Raw genomic sequence first — 9080 nt, forward strand, 5'->3', positions numbered from 1 at the left:
GGGTGGTAGTTGAGGGGGTTCTTCAAGCAATTCTATTCAGAATTCTGTTTTACATACTGTTGACATGCTCAATTTACACAATCTCAATTTGAACCACTCTTCTCAGCAGAAGACACCCATATCCAGCTGATTCTCCATGTCCAACTAGTTTTTGCTATTCTCAATCTTGGAAAAACAAGGCACATGGATAATGAAAATTATATAGAGGCAAGGATGGAGCCACCTTTGTTCTCTCTGCCATGATCTCTTGGAGGCCTCTCTCCACTTCTGAGAAACAACAAGGGTGAGTTCAGTGTACATTCTTCAAGTTTACAGATGAAAGCCTGCACAGCCAAAAGTATTACGTCATATGTGGTTTTGTCAACTTCTCCCCCCCACCGCTACCATCTTTTTAAAATGTCACTATTACGGGGCTGGCCCCGTGGCGGAGTGGTTAAGTTCGCGCGCTCCGCTGCAGGCGGCCCAGTGTTTCGTTGGTTCGAATCCTGGGCGCGGATATGGCACTGCTCATCAGACCACGCTGAGGCAGCGTCCCACATGCCACAAGTAGAAGGACCCACAAGGAAGAATACACAACTATGTACCGGGGGGCTTTGGGGAGAAAAAGGAAAAAATAAAATCTTAAAAAAAAAGTCACTATTACATTTATAAGATCTAACGACATTGCTATATAGAGATCCTAGTCAGTCCAAAGTCAGCTAGATCTGTGTGATTTTTTACTTTATACATTCCCCTGCTTATGGACAATTTGATTATTTCCAAATCTTTGTTAACTGAAACTATGCTTTACTGATGGCTTTGTACACAGAAATAGAATTACTGGGTTGTATTTATGTTCATTTCCAACTTTTCTAGGAACACCCAGATCGGCCTCCAACTTCTATCACCATTGGCAGTGTGGGAAAGTTCTGGTTTCTCCATATGTTGGCCCATTTTTTATATTGTCAGACCTTTTCATTTTTCCTAATTGAAATGAGCGAAAAATAGTATCTTGTTGCATTTCCCTGATGACTAGTGATCCTATCCTTTTTATATTTAACTTTTCACATTTAAATTTTCATATTTAACTGTATTAGCTATTTGGATTTCCTCTTTTGTGAATTGCCTACCCTCAGGCTTTGCGCACTTTTTTGGAGTTGACTATTTTTTTAATTGACCTGTAGAAGTTTTGTGATATTCTGGATACTAATTCATTGTCTATTTTATGGACGATGAAAAACTTCTCCTAGCTTATAATTTCTTCTAATTTTTTTATGTCGTTGTATTAGTCAGGGTTCTCCAGAGAAACAGAACCAATAAAGTATATGTTGGATATATAAAAGAGGAGCTTTTATTACAGGAATTGGTTCACATGGTTATGGAGGCCAAAAAAATCTCCAGATCTGCCAGGTCAGCTGTGTGCGAGCTGGAGAACCAAGAAGATGGTGTTGTAACTCAGTCTGAGCCCTGGGCCTGGAATCAGGGGGCCAACAGTATAAGTCTGAGTCTGGGTCCCAAAGCCCATGAACCAGGAATGCCTTTGTCAGATGTCCCAGGGCTGGCAAAGACAGCTGTACCAGCTCAAGCAGAGACAGGGAACTCACCCTTCCTCTGCTGTTTTATTCTATGCAGGCTCTCCACGGCTCAGATGATCCCATCTGCATTGGCGAAAGAGATCTTTTCTCAGTCTACTGATGTAAATGCTAATCTCTTCCTGAGACACCCACGCAGACACACCCAGAAATAATGCTACACCAGCTCTCTGGGCATCTCTCAGCCCAGACAAGTGGAAACATAAAGTTAACCATCACAGTCATCATTACCTTGGAATCGGTTAAATATATCAGACATTTCCATCTTTGTGCTTTAGATTCTTCTTTAAGACATTTTTTCCACCCCGACTTCATAAAGACATTCTTCAATATTTCCTCCAATAGTCTTAAAGTTCTCTTTTGTATCTTCGTTCCGTAATCCATCTCAAACTTATTTATGTGAGCACCACATATCAAATAGTTCATTCCTGCCCAATGGTTTGGTACGCCGCCTCCACCATGTGCAGATGCCCACACACACCTGCGTCTGTGTCTGGCCTCTCTACTCTGCACATAGGGGTACTTGTCCATTGCAGCTCAGACATCGCGGTTTGATAGAGGATACATCACCCATTTTGTTCTCTTTTTAAGGAGTCATCTTGGACATTCCTGTTTGAATACCTGACTCGACTACTTACTAGATCTGCCACCTTGAGCAAATTGCTTAATGTCTTCTTGACTCAGTTTCTTCATCTGAGAATTAGGGTTAATAGAAGGATTTCCCCTGTAGGGTCATTATAAGGATTAAGTGAGTTAATCTCCGCAGTGTGCATTGAACAGGGTCTGGCGTTTGATAGTGAAGATATGTGTTGGCTGCTTTTAATAATATTTGTTCTATTAGAGGTAGAGAGGCTCTTCTGTTTATCAAAAGATATGAAAAAGAGAAAAGACAAATCAAGGAGTGGGAAGGAATATTATATTACTCATATCCAATAAAGAGCTAACATCTAGAATATAGAAAGAACTGTTACAAAGACAGAAAGACAGCCCAGCAGAAAAATGGACAGAATACTTGATTAGGCACTTCATGAAGAAGCAGATCCAATTGGCTGATAAACATGAAAAAATTACTCACCTTCATTAGTAAGAGGGAAATGCAAATTATAATGAGATGCCTCAACACACTCACCTGATTGGCTAAAACTAAAAAGGTTGGTAATCACCAAAGGTTTGGTGAAGAGCAATGAGCACCCTCATAGTGAGTGTGTAAATTGGTAAAAAGTTTGGCAAGACAAAGTTTGAATTCCCATATTCTATGACCGAGAGACTCATTTTTAGGCATGACTGCACATGTGTACATGTCAGAGCATTTTCAGAGCAACCTTGTTAGATGCCAAAAGTGGAAACAACCCAAAGGCCCATCAACAGTGGTAAGTTTAGGGGCCGGCTCCGTGGCCGAGTGGTTAAGTTCATGAGCTCTGCTGCGGCGGCCCAGGGTTCGGATCCCGGGCGCGGACATGGCACCGCTCGTCAGGCCACGTTGAGGCAGCGTCCCAAATCCCACATCCCACATCCCACAAACAGAAGGACATGCAACTAAGATATACAACTGTGTATGGGGAGGGGTTTGGGGAGATAAAGCAGAAAAAAAAAAAAAAAAAGATGGGCAACAGTTGTTAGCCCAGGTGCTAATCTTAAAAAGAAAACAAAAAAAAAAAACAGAGGAACATTTATACTGTTGAATACTTTACAGCCTTGAAACAGAACAAAGTCCAGCTACATGCAACAACATAAGTGACAAAAAACATAGAGAATACATTAAAGTACATAAATGCACTTCTATTTATATAAGGTTATATAAAGTGTTCAAAAATAGGCAGAGTTTTAATTTTACATTGTTTACCAAAATTACTACGCCTGTAGTTAGCAAAGGGTTAGTCTAAGGAGCTGGGGCTGTAATCCTGGGGTAGGCATGACTTCATGTCTTGACCTGGGTGCTGGTTCCACTTTTGTTCACTCTTTAGTTATTTGTTAAACTGCACACATATGCTTTCTCAATTTCTGCAAGCACTTTATATTTCATAATTTTGAAATGTTAAAAAAACTGTTTTCAGGGCCAGCCCTGTGACATAATGGTTAAGATTGCACACTCTTCTTTGGCAGCTTGGGATTCATGGGCCTGGATCCCAGGTGAGGACCTACACCACTCATCAAGCCATGCTGTGGCATCAACCCACATACAAAATAGAGGAAGATTGGAAGAGATGTTAGCTCAGGGACAATCTTCCTCAGCAAAAAAAATAAAAATAAAAATAAAAAATGAAAAAAAACTGCTTTCTGCTCTAAAAAAATTGTCATGTAGTGGTTTATAGACTCATTTAGTTTATATTATGTTGTATTGTGTTGTAGACTGTTTAAAAAATCTACATCATATTTCTCATTTTTTTCATTCTAATATTGTTTATTAATGCCTTGTTTATTTCTATATTATTTATTTTATTATATTTAGTAATACTTAATTTTTTTAGAACACTTTTAGATTTACAAAAAATTGATGGAGGTCGGCCTGGGGGCTGAGTGGTCAAGTTCTCGCACTCTGCTTCAGCAGCCCGGTGTTTCGAGGGTTTGGATCCTGGGCATGGACATGGCACTGCTCATCAGGCCATGCCAAGGTGGTGTCCCACATGCCATAACTAGAAAGACCTGCAACTAGAATTTACAACTATGTACTGTGAGGTTTTGGGAAGAAGGAGGAGGAGGAGGAGGAGGGGGAGGGGAAGGGGGAGGGGGAGGGGGAGGAGGAGGAGGAGGAGAAGAAGAAGAAGAAGAAGGAGGAGGAGAAGAAGAAGAAGAAGAAAAGAAGATTGGCAACAGATGTTAGCTCAGGGCCAATCTTTAAAAAAAAAAAAATCTAACATTGACTGTTAAAAAAAAATTGAGCAGATAGCTCAGAGAGTTCTCATATTACCACCCCCCAACCCACCCTACTCACATTTTCCCCTATTTTTGTCTTAATTCCTATGGCACATTTGCTACAATTAATGAACCAATATCAATAGATTATCATTCACTAAAGGCCACAGTTTATTCAGATTTCTTCCGGTTTGTGTTTCTTTTTAAACAAGCTATGGCCTGTTTTATTAAAGAAACATTTGCGTGATTTGCTTTTCATCAGCCTGTTGTGGCATGCTCCTAACGCTATCAGAATCTCCCGGATCAATGATAGCCAGCATGGATTATCTGTGGTATTTTCCACAGGTTGTGCCCTATTTAACATTCCTGCCACTGTCGTGAGGCCCAGTGTTGGCCAGCGTGGTGTAGCACTCCGTTTCGGATTTCCTCAGGGCTGGGCGGTTGTTGGCAAGGATGCCCAGTTTCGCTTTGCCTTGTCTGATCATTTTCAGAGTCAGCTTGTACCTCAGCATGTACTTTCCACTTTTCGTTACCAGCTGGAGCCTAGAGTTGACCGACTGAAGCGACTTTTTGGTCTTCTTTGCGGCCACCATCTTCCTGCTTTAGGTGCAGCTGGTCCCCAACCGAGAAGGCCCGCCAAGATGGCGGGAGTCAGAAAAGCCAGATTTTGTCAGTTTTTACCCAATGTCCTTTTTCTGTTCCAAGATCCCACCCAAAATGCCAGATTACATTTAGTTTTTATGTCTCTCTAGGTTTCCCTTGGCTGTAGCAGATTCTCAGATTTTCCTTTTTTCTGACGAAATGTTTATATAGAAATGACAGTTTTGGGGAGTACTGGTGAAGCGTATTGTACGAGGCCCTTCTATTGGAATTCGATGTTTTTCTTATGATTAGCCTGGGTTTGTGCGGTTTTATTGGAGGAAGATTACAGAGGTTAAGTGCCATTTTAATCACATCACCTCAAGGTCATATATTATCAACGTAAGTTATGACTCTTGATGTTGACCCGGCTGGAATCGTGTTTGTCAGGCTTCTCCACAATTAATACCCCAACCCCGGCCCCCACGTGCCACTCCGCGCTCCGGAAGGAAGTCAGTCTTCGCAGCCTACACTCAGGGAGCAGGATGTTACGCCCCGCTCCTTTAGGCTGGAGTACTACATAATTTATTGGGAATCTTATACAGGAGAGATTTATTTGTCTCTTCTCCACAATTTTGAATTTACTCGACCATTTGTTTATATCAGTACGAAGTCACTGACATTTATTTTATACTTTGGCTCATTCAATACTACTTTAGTTTGTTGTTGAAATTGTTTGAGCTTTGGCCGTTGGGAGCTCTTTGATTTGGTTCCTGTGCCCCTTTGGCATGCATAATTCTCTTTATTTCTAGCATATCCTTAATTTCAAGTGCTACAAGACGCTGCAGGCTCATGTTGTGTATTTCCTCCTCTAGTTCTAGTAACTTTTTTCTTTCATCAGTATCACCAGTTCTTTATTTTATTTTTCTTTAAAAGTAACAGATTTCTTTTTTATTAACCATCTCTATTTTTGTATATGTTCACTTTCCCATTTATTATTCTATCATTATTTTTACCTTTCCTTGCTTTTGCATAATTCTTGGGTTTGTTTGTTTTTTTTTTTTTACTAATGGCTTGAGTTGAACATCATGTCATATGTCATATGGATATTGTAGATATTATGTGGATATTAATTTTCAAACAAATATGCTTGGGTTTAGTTTTTTTATTGACTTTCAGTTTTTTTTCTTTGTGGTCAAGATTGTACTTAATATGTTGAGTCTATGGAGTTTTTATTGATATTTATTCTGTGGTCTTATATTGGTAAATTTTATAAATGTTTACATGTGCTGATAATTTTCCATTTGCTATACGGTTGTTGCAGGTTATATGATAAAAGTTGTTAAATTTCGTTGTTCAAACTTTTATAACATTTTCTTCTTTGCTCATCTACCAGTTTCTGAGAGAATGGTGTTAAAAAAAACACCTCCCACCATGATTGCAAATAAGTTGACCCTCCCTATCTGCGAGTTCCGCATCTGCGGATTCAATGGGTTTTTCATCCGCTGTTGTTTGAATCCGCAGATGCGGAACCCGCGGACACGGAGACACTAAGAGACTGGAGCATCCGCGAATTTCGGGTAACCGCGCATTTCGGGTAACCGCGCAGGGTCCTGAAACCAGCCTCTCTTGGATATGGAGGAACAGACGATTGCATGTCAGTTTTACCTTATAATTCTCAGTCTTTGTGTTCTATGGCTCTGCACTATGTGTTTAAGGGCATAAAGTTCATCGATGTAATATTCTCCTAGTGAGTTTTTCTTTTTGATAGCTATAAAATGTTCTTCCTTTATTCTATAAATACATTTGATATTAATTAGTGTTAGACCAGGTTTCTTTTGTTGAACATTTGCGTGGTTCGACTTTCCCACTACTTTATTTTCAACCTCTTAGTTTGCTTTGTTTTAAAACTGGTTTAAAAAACAAAAGGGTGTGGACAAAGTGGGATGACCAACCAGGACCCTAGCCACCACATTCCATTAGATGGGCATTGATTCAATTAGACTATTGCCCAGGTATAAAACCAGAACCATTAGGACGTGGGGCTGCATTTGGAGGCTAGCTTCCAAGAGGACACTCCCCCTCCGGGTCCTGGAGTACCTTCAACTAGAATCAGGATGTTGTTGGTGGAAAGTAGGTCAATTTATTTCTATTTGTCCTTATGAGTGAAAGAGTTATTTTCCTATTACAAATTTAATGTAGCAACTGTAGTTTCATATGTATTTGCAATTGAGAAATATGCATTGGGATATTATGTGGATATTAGATTTTCCTTGATAGATTATGATAATCTATCATATGAAATCTATGATAGATTAACTCAAGGATAGATTATGTGGAAATCTAAAGCATTCTATACAACAGTAAACGATCAATTATAAAGTGGAATAACAAAAAAGGTTCCGATCCCTTTAACAACAGAAATATATAGTCCAGGGAAGAAATCTAAAAGTGATATGCACGTAATATTTGTACTTTGAATGCACAAATAAATGAGAAATTTACCAGGAAAAAGTTGCTTTCTGATATAAAATGTCATTGTTTTGATCTGTTTTATGCTTTAAAGGGAAAACAAAAACAAAAAAAGTGCTTGCCTTCTTTTCCTTGAGTTATTTCCTTGAGTTAAAACAAGTTTTTATTATGGAGTTAAATTTTTTCTTAATGTTTCCTTGGTAAAAATTGCAAAGATTTTCAGGAAAAAGCACTGCATTTAGTGGGCTGATATTCAATGGAAATAAGAGGGTTTCTAGAACTGGGAAAGGAATGAATCAGTCAGAAGGGACTTGGAAAATACGTGGGGTTAAATCAGAGATTTTGATTGGATATGGAGGTATTAGAATTGGGATAGTGATGATTGAATTAGAATTGAGGTGGGACATATAGAGCCTTGAGCACAGCACATTTTATTTAGAGGCTGAATCCTTAAAGGAAATCCTTTTCTGGGTCCTGGTGTATCATCATTTGGAATCACAATTTTAGGCTGGCAGAAGGCAAGCACTTTTTTTGTTTTTGTTTTCCCTTTAAAGCATAAAACAGATCAAAACGATGACATTTTATATCAGAAAGCAACTTTTTCCTGGTAAATTTCTCATTTATTTGTGCATTCAAAGTACAAATATTACGTGCATATCACTTTTAGATTTCTTCCCTGGGACTATATATTTCTGTTGTTAAAGGGATCGGAACCTTTTTTGTTATTCCACTTTATAATTGATCTTTTACTGTTGTATAGAATGCTTTAGATTTCTGTGCCCTAATCAGTGTCTAGAAATGTTGTTGAACTATATATTTCTGACAATTTGTCTATAATGCAAATTAATGATTAAGTTTTAATTAGATTGTTTCAGATGTTTACTCCTTAAGGATAATGCTTGTTGGGAGTGTGTACATTTGTGTTCTGTGCTTCTTTGCCGGCTTACTGTTTACATAGGCACTCTTTCTATTACGAGAGTCCTTTCTTCTTTTTTTTTTTTAAAGCATGTATTAAAACAATGAAACAGATGTTGAGTTATTTCAAACAGTTTTCTGCACGCAATAAGATGATGACTTTTCCATTTCCTCTGTTAAGGGACTCAGTAACACTGGCAGATTTTTTAAACCATCCTTGCAATCATTTATCATGTGTTATTCTTTTAATGTCCTGTTGCAGTAAAGATTTGATACAATTTTATTTAAGACTTTTTGCAACTTTGCCTCTAGATAAAGTTGGCCCTTTCCAGTACTTATCTTGTGTGGCCCTCTTCTGGTTCTGGCTTCAAGGCTATGCTTACAGCCTCATAAAATGAACTGAATATTGCACCCTAGAAAAGTTTGTATGAGGTAGGAGTTAGAAGGCACTTACAAAATGACCTAAGTATTAGATTTCTCTGGGTCATATTTAAACAACGGATATATTTTTATTAAGTTTATTAGTATATATAACTATTACACTTTTTTCTCGGATCACTGTGGGATATTTGTACTTTTGAGAAAATTATTTCAGTTTTCAAAATTATTAGCACCAAGTTATTCATAAGATTCAAGTATAATTTAAAAAAATTCTCTGCTAGATTTTTGGCTATGTCCCCTCTTTTATCA

General features: G+C 38.4%; 1 pseudogene; it reads right to left on the reverse strand.

The window, feature by feature from the left end:
- Window positions 1-4651: 4651 nt before the first annotated feature.
- On the reverse strand, window positions 4652-5017 carry LOC100629952 (large ribosomal subunit protein eL30 pseudogene; annotated as a pseudogene).
- Window positions 5018-9080: the final 4063 nt, after the last annotated feature.

This window comes from Equus caballus, chromosome 7 (genome assembly GCF_041296265.1).
Source record: "Equus caballus isolate H_3958 breed thoroughbred chromosome 7, TB-T2T, whole genome shotgun sequence".
NCBI classification, from domain to species: domain Eukaryota; kingdom Metazoa; phylum Chordata; class Mammalia; order Perissodactyla; family Equidae; genus Equus; species Equus caballus.